Source organism: Ursus americanus, chromosome 3 (genome assembly GCF_024610735.1).
Source record: "Ursus americanus isolate L20-20 chromosome 3, mUrsAme1.1.p, whole genome shotgun sequence".
Classification (NCBI taxonomy): domain Eukaryota; kingdom Metazoa; phylum Chordata; class Mammalia; order Carnivora; family Ursidae; genus Ursus; species Ursus americanus.
The window spans coordinates 57,353,322-57,369,199 of record NC_142129.1 but is presented as its reverse complement, the minus strand read 5'-3'; the positions used below and the strand labels follow the sequence as shown (position 1 = coordinate 57,369,199).

General features: G+C 36.2%; 1 long non-coding RNA gene across 2 annotated transcripts in view; it reads right to left on the bottom strand.

Annotated features, from left to right (window-relative positions):
* Positions 1-15,878, bottom strand: part of LOC123789212 (uncharacterized) — a 290,301-nt gene that overhangs the window by 12,326 nt on the left and 262,097 nt on the right. The window contains exon 24 of one of the 2 annotated variants that reach the window (XR_015723966.1): positions 11,406-12,603. This is a non-coding gene — a long non-coding RNA (uncharacterized LOC123789212). Of the gene's footprint in view, positions 1-11,405; positions 12,604-15,878 lie in introns of those variants that run through there. The other variant, XR_015723965.1, reaches the window with a different exon arrangement.

Below are 15,878 nucleotides of genomic sequence, written 5' to 3'. Positions count from 1 at the left end.
GCTTTATAATGTTTTTATTTACTTTCTTGATATGAAGCATAGATAATTCATTTTTACATTTTCTTATATTTTAATAAATCAATTTATGGGTAAACATCTTTTGAGCATGACTTGGGTCACCTTCAAGAGGTTTAAAATAATAGTATTTCTATCTTTGTTTATTTCTGAAGAAATTCTCATTTTCATCTCGATTTTTTTTTATCCCAAGACATAAAAAAATCTATTTTAAAATTAGTAAGTAGATATCTTGACTGAGATTTAAAAAAATAATAATGTGGGTCATATGGCCTCTGCTTTTGGTATCTGTAGAGAATATACTCTCCTCCATGGCTTAGTGCTTAGCTAATTTGTGAATTCTCCAACTCTTTGAAAAAAATTGTTTTGTTTATAAAACATAGTTATATATATGCATATAAAGTTATATATATATAAACATACATACTGATATAATCATGTTTTTCATTTGTCTTTAAATTTCTCTAGAAATATTTTTAAGATTTATTTATTTGAAAGAGAGAGACTGCAAGCAGGGCAAGGGGCAGAGGAAGAGGGAGGGGGAGAATCCTCAAGCAGACTAATGAGTGTGGAGCCTGATTGCAGGGCTCTATCCCAGGACCCTGAGATCATGACCTGAACAGAAATCAAGAGTCGGGTGCTTAACGCCCCAAAATTTCTCTAGACATTTTTATTTGTTAACTCCCATCACAATTTTTATTATTTTTTTTATTTTTTAAAAGATTTTATTTATTTATTTGACAGAGACAGAGAGAGAAGGGAACACAAGCAAGGGGAGTGTGAGAGGGAGAAGCAGGCTTCCCGCCAAGCAGGGAGCCCGATGCTGTAGGGCTCGATCCCAGGACCCTGGGATCATGACCTAAGCCAAACACAGACGCTTCACAGCTGAGCCACCCAGGCACCCCCCCACACCCTTGCAATTTTTAAAGCTATTAGAAACGTTAATGCCTGGGACATCTTAATGGAGTGCATCTTTTGTCAAAAAGAATTACTTCTCTTTGTTCCATTTATTGGTTTTCACACTAAATTCTATTTCATTTATTTTTATTGCTCTATTTTTTATTTTTTCTGCCTATTTTCTTTTGTATTTAGCTGTTAAATTACCTCTCATTTCAAAAATAATTCTGATAGAAAAAACAACTCTTGTGTAAGTCCACACTATTGGAATAATGTTAAGCAATCTGTAAATCTTGATCATGTTAGATTTGACTCTGCTCATGTTAATTTTGACTAGTGATATGTTAGTGACATTAATTTAACAACTTATGCTATCAAAGTTCAGGATTAAGTAATATCCTGTCCCTCTAACCAATTTCCTTTTTCTCAAAATTGCCTATTTTTGTTCCTCCATTTCTAAATTTCCCTTTACTCTGAGTTTCAGTGCATCTGGATGTTAGGTCCATGTTTTACTATTATACTTTACATTAGAAACCAAGTATTATATAGACTTAACATTTTTCTTACCATATGTCTGTTACCACATATAGTCCTATTTATTGGATTTCTTTCTTTGTTTTTTAAGATTTTTATTTATTTGAGAGAGAGAGAGAGCGAGGGGAAGAGAACGCAAGAGGGGGGTGGGGGGCGAAGGAGCAGAGGTAGTAGCAGACTCCCTGCTGAGCAGGAAAGCCTGGTGTGGGGCTGATCCAGACTCCAAGATCATGACATGAGCCTAAGGCAGACGCTTAACTGACTGAGCCACCCAGGCACCTCTACCGGATTTTTTTCTAATTTTGCTGGAAATAATCTTTTCTTTAAATTATTTTTTTTATTATTATGTTCAATTAGCATTAGCCAGCATATAGTACATCATTAGTTTTTGATGTAGTGTTCAATGACTCATTAGTTGCGTATAACACCCAGTGCTCTTTTGGAAGGTCTGTAACTAGGGAAATTTATGAGTGTGGCTATTTCATAATTTATTTTACTCTATCAATTAATGGTTTAGCTAGAAATATGGTTAAGATTTAAATTCTTAGATTCTTAAGAATTCTTAAGAATTCTTAAATTCTTAAAAACTTGAGAAGCTCCTCTTGTCCTGTAGCATCTGCTATTGAGGAAGAAGCCTGATTCTAATCTAATTCTTGTTCTTTTATAAGGAAGTTGTTTTTGTCTCTTAAGAAGCTTTTATCTTTTCTTTTTATCCTTGGATCCTACATTTTACCACACATTTCATTATATAGTTCTTTCTTCATTCATGTTAGGATTTTGTTGCTTGTACACTTACTTTGAAGACGCTAATTTTTGTGGGGGAAATTTTCTTCTATGTTACTCTGATTATTGGATTTTCTTTATATATCTGGTGGTTCATTATTGCCTGCTCATTGTCTCATTTACTAAAAGCTGTTCAAGTTTTATTAGAACTGTTTGCATGATTGGTTGTGAAATAAATAGAATATGCCTGTATGAGGTATAATTATAGCTTGTCTTCTGGATATAGGGCTCTATCTCTTCTTACAGAGTTGCTAACTACCTGGGATATTGTCCAAATACTTTCGCTAATCCTCTTGATTAGCCAAACCAGGAGACAGAGGAAGGTCTAGTTCCTGTGAAGTTCATAGACATCCAAACAGATCCCCTGGGTAACATTCTGCTCCTTACATTTAATTACTTTGATCTATCTCTCATGATAGTTTGTAAGTTCTTTGTACCTTGTTACTCTGCAGCTTCCCTGTCAATCCGATTCTACCTGCTTTCTGTCTTACAGGAATCCCTCCTAATTTCTAATCTTCCAGTACAGCATTGCAATATATGCACGGTACATTGTGAGTCATGCCCTGTGTAGCCTGTTTCTGTGTGTTGGGCCAGGCAAGCAGTGTTCTCATTTTCCAATGCTGTTGAGATTATCAATTTAAAAATAGTTTTTCTTCTCTTTTAAAAGATTTATTCAGGAAGTAAGCCAGAAGTATTGTATTAGTCAGACATCTAACAGATCTCTTTATCGACCCATTGCCTGTTGCTGTCATCTGTGCGCCATAATCAAAAACCCTTCTTTTTCTTTCTTCCTTTCTTTCTTTCTTTCTTTCTTTCTTTCTTTCTTTCTTTCTTTCTTTCTTTCTTTCTTTCTCTTTCTTTCTTTCTTTCTTTCTTTCTTTCTTTCTTTCTTTCTTTCTTTCTTTGTTAGTATTATAGAAAGATCATGGTCTTTCATGATTATAAGATTATTATTACAAGAAATCAGAAAATATCATTTTCCCTCTTCTCTCTTTTTTTGTGTATCATGCCAATCCACACTTTCTGGGGAAATTTGAAATATGTTAATTCCAAGCAAATGATTGTGTCCTTTTAGCTTTCTCTAAAAATTTAGGATTAGTTACGTATAACACCCAGTGCTCATCACTACATATGCCCTACTTAATATTAACAGAGCTCATTATTCATGAGAAGCAATAAAGGAAATGGATTTATACTTTCTTAGTCTTTTCAGAAAGCTGTGGCTTGTCAAACTTTAACGTATGAAATGGTTGGTTTGACATCAAAGATTTCACCTGGCTTGTGTACTGAAGATAGTTTGATCCTTACTACAGTGTTTTAGGAAACATAAACATGGCTCTCTAGGTAATTAGAAAGAACTTCAGGAAATAAGATGTGTTCCTTCCTATCCTCTACACTTCCTCTGACATGGAAAAAGAAAAGCCTTTAGAATTTTTTTTTTCATTTTACCTAATATGACTCCACACAATGAGTTACTGAACTGAACTTCCTCCCCTACACAGTCCATCATTCTGCAGTATTTCACCCACTAGCCAATCCATCTGGAACTTTATCTAGTCACTTGCCAAATTCCTCCTCCTTCTTAAAGATGTTCTGACCCACCTCTGAGTTTTCATTTCCTCCCACTCTACCTAAGTGATGAGCTCTAACCTCTTCCTTCCAGATGTCAAGCTCACCTACTCCCCTGAGATAAAATATCTGCAACAATCTTACTTCCCTGCCAACCATTCACCAAGGTAAAAATGAATTTTCATATCTCCATTTCAAGTGTCAAAAGAACCCATTTTCAACTGGAAAAAATTATATGCCTTTTTCAAACTTATCACCACTCTACTGAATATATCAATTTGGACACAAGAGCTTATTTTATTTTAGTCTCAACCATTCTTACAATTCCTTCAGTGCACACACAGACATGTGCAAACACATACCATATTCCTGGTAAATTGTATCCAAATGGCCCTTTTATATATATTAACTTCTGGGGAAAAAATCATACTACCATGTCCCTAAATTATTTGGAAGCAGAATTCCTCAGTATTCCTCATACATGCCTTTTTATAATTTCTTATAGTATCGATTGCTTATAACAGCCATAGAATTATATACACTTAACTATAGAAGGGAACATATAAATTATCTAAATAGCTCCCACTCCCAGTATGAAATACATCTAATTTTAGGTGATTACTATTTTGTGATAAAGTTTGCTCATCATTCATTCATTTAATCAAGAAATACTTATTGAGGGGTGCCTGGGTGGCTCAGGCCGTCAAGTTCCTAACTCTTGATGTTTGGCTCAGGTCATGATCTCAGGGTTATGAGATGGAGGCCCTCAACGGGCAGTGCCTACGGAACCTGCTTAAGATTCTCTCTCCCTCACCCTCTGCCCCTCTCCCACAACCCTGCTTGTGCCCACTCTCTCTTTCTCAAGAAAAAAAAAAAGAAAGAAAGAAAGAAAGAAAGAAAGAAAGAAAGAAAGAAAGAAAGAAAAAGAAAAAGAAAAAGAAAAAGAAAGAAAAGAAAAAGAAAAGAAGCAAATATTTACTGAGTGTTTTACTATGTCCCAAGACTAATCTAATGGCTGGGCATAAATCAATCATCTGCACTTTCAAAGAAATCACGTTTTAATGGGAAGAGACAAATAAGTAATAAACATGATAATTAAGTTGGTAATACAATGTGAATGTGTAATCTGGGATTTTACCTATTTGCTAGTTGATTAGATAGATACCCTGTTATGTTTCATGGTTGCTGACAGAAAACATAAGACTCCTGGATCAGAGACAAAGCTCTCTTACGCACAGCACAGCAGGCAGCAGGCACATTAGCTTATTTTGCATGGGAATTATGCAGTTGGGACCGGATGGATGCTGCACCTGCAGGAGAGCGGAATCACAACTGAGGAACACGGGATATGAAGAGATCACTATTTTGTAGCAAGCCGTAAGCAAGTCTTGTCTTTGGTTCGAGAGAGAAACGTTAACTTCTCTTTCAAGATTGCTTGCTATCAATCCAACTCTGAGGAATGTCCCAGTTAAAGAGCTATCAGGATTTTGCATTCTTGGCATACCCAGCAAGATGGGTAGAAGCACAAGTGACCCTTGAAGGTGATTTCCATAAAGATGGGCGGTGATAACTGCTATGGAATAGAGAACCAAGTAGATCAAGGACATAGAACAGAGGAGGCAGGAGGAAGGGTCGCCATTTGCACAGCTGAAGAGGTTGGTCAATGTAGATAAAATTATGCTGGGGTGACAACTCCAAATCTCGGTGATTTATAATGACAGATATTTTTGTTTCACTCAAAATAGATGTCAACAACCAATGGGTGGCAGCAGACTTTATGACCGTCATCTTGTTTCCTGAGCAAGAATAGTATTTTCTTAGTCATAATATTGGTTGAAAGAGGGAATATAACAAAGTGCAACCTACCAAAGCTTCTTTCTCTCTATGTGTCATTAGCCAATGCAAGTCAGATGGCCAAGTCTAACCTTACACTAGGGAGAGGAAGAGGATGCTGATGACAAAATCTGTTATAGTAGTCTTTATAAAGAAGGTGAAATTCAAGCAAATAGTTGAAAGAAATGAGAACTGTAACCAAGTGGGTATATGGGGTAGGGAATTCTAGGCAGAAAGAAAGGCTTGAAAAATGACTTTAAGGTGTGCCTGGGATGTTGGAAGAATATCAACAAGGCCATTGAGGATGGAACAGAGCAGAAGAAGGGAAATAATTCCTCTGGGCAAATAGAGAGAGCCACTTCTGTAAGCCACTGTAAGGATTCTATGTTATAATTTCCGTGAAATAGGGAATCACCACCATACCAGAACTAAATTGTAAAAGAGAAAGAATAGAAGCAGCAAGATTTCTTCAGTGCTCCGTCAGAGGTGGCTCAGAGCAGGGTGGTAGCAGGCACTATGGTGGAGAAATGGGTACTGCATGTATTTTGAAGGTAACAGCAATAGACATATTGGATACGGGCGATTAGGAAGGGAGAAAAAGAATGAGACAGGCTCATTCATGTCACACTTGAAAAGCCTGTATTATGAAAGGTTATGTATGTGGTAAAATTTACACTAAATTTATACTAATGTGAATTAATAATCATGTTCTTAATCATCTCTATTTTTAAGATATTTTGCCTGTTTTTTCCTATCAGTTTCTGGAGGTCAGTGCTAAAAATCTCCCAATATGATAGTGCCGAAGAATTTAGAATGGTCGTATTTTTGTATTGGATTGATAACTTCATCTTTTTTAAAAAAAGATTTTATTTATTTATTTGTCAGAGAGAGATAGAGAGAGCACAAGCAGAGGAAGTGGCAGGCAGAGGGGGAAGCAGGCTTCCGCTGATCAAGGAACCCGATGCAGGACTCAATCCCAGGTCTCTGGGATCACGACCTGAGCCGAAGGCAGATGCTTAACTGACTGAGCCACCCAGGCGCCCCTAACTTCATCTTTATGAAACTTTTTACTTTTAAACATTCAAGGGGTATGTCTTATATAGCTTATAGATGAGTTTTATTTTTTATCCAGTCCAACAATTCCGAATTCTAACTGGATGACTTCGTTAATTTACATTTAAAGTTTTACTGCTGGGCACCTGGGTGGCTCAGTCAGGTAACCAACTGCTTTTGGCTCAGGGTCCTGAGATCAAGCCCCACTTCTGGCTCCCCGCTCAGTGAGGAGGCTGTTTTTCCCTTTCCCTCTGCTGCTCCCGCTGCTTGTGCTCTCTAGCTCGTGCTCATTCTCTCTCTCTCAAATAAATAAAATCTTAAAAAAAAATAACGTTTTACTGTTCTATTTGTATTTGAATTAGCATTTTATTATATATTTTCTATTTTCCTAATAGTTTCGTTTATCTTTTTTATTTTTTAATCTGTTTTATTTTCCCTCTCTTAGTTTGCTGGTTACTTTTTGTTGTTACCCTACAGATTGCAAGATTTGTCTTAGATTTATTAGATTTTATTTCAAATTAGAAAATTTACCAATTTCCAGAAATCCAAAGATCTTACTTAAGTCCATTTAATTATCTGCATCTTATTTTTGTTTGTTTTGGTAACTTTTGTTTCTAGGTGGGGGAGGGGCAAAGAGAGAGGGAAAGAGAGAATCTTAAGCAGGCTCCACACCCAGCATAGAGCCCCACGCAGGGCTTGTTCTAAAGATCCAGAGATATGAGCTGAGCTGAGATCAAGAGTCTAGCTCAACCAATTGAGATACCCAAGTGCCCCTTGGTAACATATTTTAAATCTGCATAAATTTTACATCATATAAAATATTGCTACTGTTGCTTTTTAAGGTATTAGTATTCACTTATATTTATTCTTATATTTAATCTTTCTATTGTTTGATGTCTGATCTTCTTTGTGACTCTTAGAAATTTCTATCTCGTTTTTGACTGGACTCAAACTTGGAGGTAGAAGCTCTCAGAAGACAGCCCCTGTCTTTTGGCAATCTGCTCCTGCCATTTTTCTTTGATCTCTTTCTTCTCTTGGCCAAAAATTTAGCATTTTCTGCAGTTTCTGGCTTATTTTTCTTAGTACACTGTTTCTCCAGAGCAATATGCCAGAGTTTGTGTTGGAGGGTACGTGGAGTAGTTAACCAGACGTTGAATCTTGAGTGCTTTGGTTCTAGGTTCTTTTGGTTCTTCTTTGTTTACAGGCTTTTTCACAACATATTAGCAGACATCATCTTTTTAAGAAAGACTGAAAAGTTTGTGGGTTCTGCTGGCTCTTTTGGGCCCCAGGTGATGAGGCACACAGTAGTACCAGTAAGTTCAGGAATATCCTTCTCTCTCTCTCTTTTTTTTTTCTTTTTTTTTTTTTACAACAACCAAGTTGAGAACGCTGAGATTGGCATCCCCAACACAACCCCAAACAGGTATGTGCTTTCTTTCTCCAGTCGCCTTGGTCTGTAGCAGGAATGCCCCTTACTCAGCAGCAGGGAGACATAGCCATGGGTCAAGACGCCCTGCTTCATGGGGAAGCCCTGTTTGTCATTGTCACCACTGATTCAGACTATATAACCCTCCATTCTTCACCCAGATCAGCAGCAACTTCTGTGACCATACACTTCTCATAAAAAGTATGAAGTTTCTGTTCATCATCCACTTCAATGAGTTTCTAGCTGCCAGTGTCTGGGAAAGCGACATTCAGCTTCATCCTACAGCAGCCTACCACTTCCAAGGCACCAGAAGAAAGAAGAAATCTTTCTATTGTTTTTCATTTCTGCTTTCATTACTATGTTTAATCATGAGTCATTTCTCTTTTGCCAGAAAAATCCCCTTGAATATTAATTTTCAAAATTTCTTGTCAATGCATTTTTCTTGGTCTGAAAACTGTAATTTTTTTTTTTTAATTTACAGAGCTTACTTTTGTTAATTATAAAGTTGTAAGTGGCTACTATTGCTTTCAGAATTTTAAAGGCAACATCCCGCTGTCCTTGGTCTGCTAAAAAGTTGATTCTCTATCTACTGTTGCACCCATAAAAGCAATGTGGTCATTTTCCCTTGCTGCTTTTAAAATAATCTTTTAGATTTTGGTTTTCAACAATTTTTCTATCCCATAATGAGGTGTGGTTTTTATTGCATTTATCTTGCTTGGAGTTCATAATATTTAACTACTAATTTCAATTACTGCATTTTTTTTTTAGTTATAGAATTTCCATTTGATTCTATTTTATAGATTCCTCTTCTATAGTGAAATTCTCCATTTTGTCCCTATTTTTCTTGAATACAGTGATCATAATTCTTTTAATATTCTCATCTGGGAAGTCCTATATCTGGGTCATCTATGTGTCTGTTTCTATAATCTTGGATTTTCCACCTGCTTTTCAATGATTTGGTTCTATCTTTTGGGTTGCCTAGTAATTTTTTATTGTATGCTATACCTTTTATATTAAAATCTACGGAGTCTTTTTTTTAAATAGAGATTTAATTTTCATTTGGCAGTAAATTAAAATATGTGTGGGTTAAATTGTTTCAATTAAAAATTGAAATAATTTTTGTTTATATTTCAGTGATTTGGGAGGCTGGTTTATTTCTGGTGTGCTTTTAAATCTAGGAAGGTTCTTTCACAAGGTCCTCAGCTTATGAAGTCCCTTTCTCCTTGGTGAACACTAAATTCCAATATTTTTTTCTTTTCTGTAACATTATGAGACTGATAAGATATGTTTCATTTTTTTAACTCCTTATCAGATCCTTTCTAATTTTTCTTTTTCTATTAAATCTGGCCCACACAAGAGTAGCTTAGGAGTTAGGAAATCCCTTAAGGGAAAATTGTACAGAGAATGTTGGTCTCATTTCTCTGTGATTCGCCTTTATTCACTGGAATCTTGGAATCTCAAATTTTGCCTATCTTGGTGGTCTTGAATTTCAATTGTTTAATCTCTTGAACACAGTTTGCTTGCTGAAACTTTTAACCTCATTTTTTTTTTTTTTGCTAGACTCTATGCTCAGTGCTTTGAATTACCAAATGTCCCAAGGAAAAAATAGCAGTGGCAAATGTATGACTTGTTTTAATGCATTTCTCTTCTTTCCAGGGTCTTCTTGGCTATTCTCCAATCCCTCCAATTGGCTGTTTTTGTTTTTGTGTTTTACATTTTATGAATTTTTTTTCCTGTAGTTAGCCTAAGCATCAGTATTACTCTTATACGACCTACTTTGTTATAGTTAGAAGCAGATGTCTGTCAAACTTTTTTTTTATTGTTATATTTTAAAAGTTAGATTACAGGTATACAAGTCAGATTATCATGCTTTGAAGACCAGCTTTGCTACTTCTCTGACACCTGACTCTTGGCCTCAGTTTCTTCATATGTAAAATGGATATAACAGAGTTTCTACTTTATAGAGCTGTTATGTGAAGTATAAGAGTGTTGTATGCAGTATGCTGAGCACAGAGTCTGACTCTTATGAAGCACAAATACACGTTACAAATATGACTATTAGTCTGCTTCTGGTCCAAAGGTACTTACTTCCCACTCAGCAGAGAGTAGAGATGTTGCCTTACTTTTAAATAAACTTTTGACAAGACTTTTGCAATTAAAACATTTTTTGTAATAATTAAAAAAAATATTTAATAATCTGTACAAGAATGGATTCAGTGATTGTTGCCAAGTTTACTAAAGTGAATTTTTAAATTATTCCGTTTAAAATCTATCTTTTTTTCCTCTCTGCTATCCTCTGGCACCTCAACAGTTCTGCAAAATTTCTCTAATAATACCTCTGGTAATATTATACCATATATGTTCCTTTGACCCTGCTTGGTGTACAGTTTTGTACTGTTATCTGTTGAACTTGTGCTTGTATTTTCTGACAAAATTTTATATACCTAATTGACACCATGACTTTTGTTGTTATTGTTGATAATATTCCTGTGATCAGAGCGCTGAGTGCCTCATTGCATTCAATAATTATTTGTTGAATTTAATTGGGGCATGAGTGGGCAAAAAGAAAGTAGAAAAACTGAGAACCCCACACCAGTTTAAAAAGGTGAGAAGATATATAGGCATTCATGGTTCTCAAAATTCTGATTTCAAGAAAATGTTTTCTTTCTCTTCTCTTTGATCACCAGAAAATGTCAAATGTTAAGTCTAGTAAAATAGATAATTTATTGTGTATATTCCAAAAGATAGAACATACTTCCAGATTACATATTTATTAATTTCAGAGAGCAATTATGGCTTATAATAGGAAACATTAGCCTGTGCTAACATGTGAGAGCCTTTGCACTATAAAAATTGCATTAACATCTTTTGTTACTTGAAAACAATTGATGTTATAGTTTGGTTTTATGATTCAAGTTTCCAGGCCCCTTGGTAAGAGAGATATCTTAGAGAAGGCATAAACGAGGAAAGCCTCTCTTTAAGAGCCTCTTGCCTGCTCTGGTCAATTCGCCCATTTTTAAGACAAAGCCTGGATTGTTGAAGCAGGAGACGTACCTGTAACAGAACTTTGTCTCCTCTGTTTCAGTCTTTGTCTCTCCTAGTTTTCACAAACTCCATATAACCACTGGAGCATCTTTTCTTTCCTTATACTTTCTACACCTGACTTTTATTTAGACTTTCCTTGCTTTCAGATTCTTTCCACAGAGGGCTCAAGGTTGACTTTTCTGCTTAGGCTTCTTCTATAATTCTGGTAACTGACAATATGAATCTTTCATCAATATGGTGTAATACTTACTTAGAATTCTCTGGAGAAGCTCTTTCTCTCTAGCTCCTAAGGGACATCTTGGTTACAACATAGCCTAAAAACCATTTTCATCAGAAGAGATGAACCCAAGTCTATTCAAGAGAAAAATACAGGGTCCTGTAAACAGTGATTAAACACTGTATACCATTCTTCTAGGAGTAGTCTTTGATTTGGATTGATAAACAAAATCATGATACACAATAGATTTCACTCAGCACCAAGTTGGCTTAGCTTTAAGAAAAAAACACAGCAATGTTATCTGTCAAAGTTGTGGTTAGCAAAAATATTTCAATAGTAATTACATTTGTAATATGTTTAAATGAGGCATTCATAAATTTTATTAGTCAAAATATTGAAACCAATAAAACACCATTCACTAGCCAACATAACATTCATGATACTGTTATTGAAAATTATGAAAATATTTACTGTCAGTTTTGAATCTCTTTTCCATTGCAATCATTCCACGAAAGTGCCTCTGTACCTGAATCTGATGATATCATTATGGATCTCTGAATAATGTGCTTATTATTGGATCAAATTCTCCTGGAAGTCTTCCCAGAATTAGGTTGCAACTGTTCTGTAAGAAGACACATCTAGAAAAGCCAATTAGCCTGCCAGTCTCCATAGCATTTTTTAAAGCTGGTATTTAAGAGAGGCCTATGGCTACTTTGATTTTACAGATTTCACTAGGTGATAATTTCCAAGTCATCAGAATTAATGAAAATTCAGGAAATGTCAAACTTCAGGGAACATAAAACCTCACATAAAAACATTTTAGAAGGATCCAGTAACCTTCCAACATGACAAACCAGGCCTTTCTTTATACACATTAGAGCTGGAAGAGAAAGTAGAAGGTGAAGATAAGGGTGGTAGGCGAAGCTAGATCTAAAGGTTCTGGCAGATGTATTTTGATCTTCCACTGCCCCTGGACATGGATCACGTAATGAAGGAATCCTTCCCACACATTCTGTAAGAATGGAATATATGCTATACCTCTTGTAAGACGTAGTAACTGGAAAGGTGGATGGAGACACATACAAAGGAAGGAAGAGTAAAACTTGCCAACTTCACAGTCCAAGGTGATGTGGATGTCTATTCATGACTCTTCATAAGCCCTTATTCTAGAAGGTGCTAACCACTCTCCAGGGAATTCAGTTCTCACTGCATTATTTTTTAGAACCAGCATCTGTAAAGGTGATTGAAATAGTATATTAGAATATTCCCTATAAAAAGGAGAAGGAAAAATACCTCTGAATTATATAGATGGAACTTTTCCTTTCCCATAAGAAATGTGTGCCTCACTTAGCTAAAGACAGAAACATTCTCCTTTGTAGTCATTAGTTCTAAAGCTTTTTTTGAACTTTCCTAGATAAAGTATATATAACTTCCAAGGTCATCTCTGTGTGCCCAGGGTATTTCTTTGCATAGCCCCCACCTTTCTCTGGGCTTTCAATGAGAAAATAACAAATCCTGGGTACAGATAAGTGAAGGGCTTATAAGCAATGGTGCTTTGCATAGGTTACCTTTTGGAAGGCAATGCAGCCATTTGTGCCATTGTATGCATCCCTCAGTGAATTTAAAGATTTCTACTCCATGACGTATGGGTTTCAATAAATTGGCCCAATATCACTTTTCATCCACTTTTCACATGGCACTCAGGATCACAGCCGAAAACAGAAAGACTCTGAATCACCCCATGGGGGTGTCTCTTCTTTTTACTAGGGTTCTCTAGAAGCGCTTTCTCCATCCCTAATGAGCTTGTGCTTTTACCAACTAAACTTAAAATAGGTATTCTCCATACCCATTTCCTCCATATTTTGTTCTTGGTACAAAGTATTTTTTCTCTGCCTTTCATGTTAGGGGGAAAAATATATCTATCTATCTATCTATCTATCTATATCTATATCTATATCTATATCTATATCTATCTCCTAATTGTGCCCTAGTGCATATATTAAAATGGAAAATAACAGATTAAATGTGTAAGAGGAAAAGTCAGCAGCCCACTAAGAGCCTAACACACACACATGCGCGCGTGCGCACGCGCACACACACACACACACACACACACACACAAAGAGCAGGCAAGTTAAAAGGTCACAAAGGAAAAGAATATGGGTTTCTGGAAGGGGTTTAAATGTAAACAGCCCCCTGACTTTGGGTTCAAATAGAGAATGAATGGAAAGGTTGGACATATTTATTAAGGCAGACGATTTGAAAAATTAATCCTTGGCTAAACTAAAAAACATCCAAGGAAGGCAGTATTTGAATGTCTACCCTCAAGTCCAAGAGGAGGAATCTCCAGGGATTTTCTGGAGAGAAGAAACTCTATTACAACATTTTCCTGGCCTGAAAGCCTACTTAGGAGGAAGTGAACAGAACCCAGCCCCAAGGCCAAATTTCAGGCTCAAGTGGATGGACTGCCAGGACATCCTACACACCGGACAAAAGCAGTGAAGCCAAGACAACCCACATTCTCATGCTTTTAAAAACTGGGGAACCTCAAGGGGGTACTTGATTTATGTGGAATAACTAGCCTGCTCAAATACATTTTAGAAAGAAAACCTTTTCCAACACTTTCACCTGGGATTGAGGACTCTGGAAAACGGTGGTGGAAGAAGGAAATAGAGTAAATTGCTCCTTGGCTAATGCATTGAGTCTCTTGGAAGAGAGCCTAAGGTTGGGAAAATAACAATAGCCAGCAGTTATTGAGCACTTACTGTGTGCCATGCCATAATAGCTTTACATGTAGAATCCCCTCCTATCCACACAAAATTCCTACAAGTCAATGCAATTATTACATCGGTCTTTATAGACGAGGAAGCTGGAGCCTAGATTGGCTATCTAATCAATGAACATACTATGAACGTGAAATGAACACCTAGTATAAAGCCAGGTTTGCCTGATTAAGGGTCTGCATTCTTAACAACCTATTGGGTTCAATAAATGAGCCACTGTAAGAAAGACAACCATGAGTTGGGAAGCAAACCTAAGATTCATATAATTTGTATGATTCTGTACTCAAATTCATGAATCTCATAATTAAAGAAGTCTCTCAAACAGACTTTCAAAGAAGACTGTTAGAATTTATCTGTAGAACAATAAGAGGTTAGAGAACAGACTGCTGCAGGGTACAATCTGCATATTTACTCAGGCTTTAAAATTTGGAACCTCAATGAATTGGTGCTAGTCCTTGGCCAACTTCTCTCAATCTAATTTATTGATCTTAAAATAATGAAAAGTAAAATAAATTTATTTATTTTTAAAAAGATTTTTTTATTTACTTGACACAGAGAGACAGCCAGCGAGAGAGGGAACACAAGCAGGGGGAGTGGGAGAGGAAGAAGCAGGCTCCCAGCGGAGGAGCCTGATGCGGGGCTCGATCCCAGAACGCCGGGATCACGCCCTGAGCCAAAGGCAGATGCTTAATGACTGAGCCACCCAGGCACCCCAAAATAATGAAAAGTAAAATTTAAAATTAAGCAATTAAAAGATGTTTCCTGTGCTATTGCTATATGCATTCATGGACATTCTATCTCTTAATCTAATGACCAACTCAGTGGTTAGCATAAAATATGCATTCAGTAAGTATTTTTAAAATAATGAGGTAGGTAGGCATTTCCCTCATTTTACAGATGTGACAACTGACACTCAAAGAAAACTTAACCATGACCGCAAGACTTCATGTAGGATTCAAATTTAGTTTTTCTAACTTCAAAACCCATACATTTGGTACAATATCGAAAGCCACAAAATTACAACATTATGTTGTTATAGAAATGAATAAAGTGAGTGGAAAGGAGATTACACTTGTGCAGGGTCTTAAATAGTGAGCAAAACCTTTCATGGAACAAAATTAATTGTACATGGGAATGTGGAAGAGTGTGGAGGGAAATATTCTTGGCCACTGCTTCCAAATTTGTTCGTATCATAGTGCATATACTATTTTTATAGCACGCTGTGGGAAATGAGGAAGTAATTCTCAGCTGGAGGCAACTTCCCTGAGTGCTCTGGCCATTCCTGACTCTGACCAGCTACACTGTGAGTTGAAGGGGTCTATATCTTATCACAACTTTAATCCCATGGCCGCATACAAATATTTCAGATTTACCAATTGAGAAGCTTCGTTCTGGACATATAAAATAGCATGCAAAAATGTAGATACAAGGAAATGCATGAAATATTTTTGAAGCCTTGAGAAGTTCAGCTTGGTTTAGGAGATATGGTAGGAGATGGTACTAGAGAAGTTGTTCCAGAGTCTGGTTATAAAGTTTCTTAAATGCCATGTATTGGGATTGCAAAATTATAATAAATATGCAACATAAACAAAACCCAAAAAAACTCAAACCTAAAATTATGCAATAATGAAAAGAAGGATTTTCCTTTTTCAATTTTTTTCTTCAATATCCTTCTATTTGAAACTGTATTTATAACTCAGAATCTCTGAGATTCTTGCTGTGA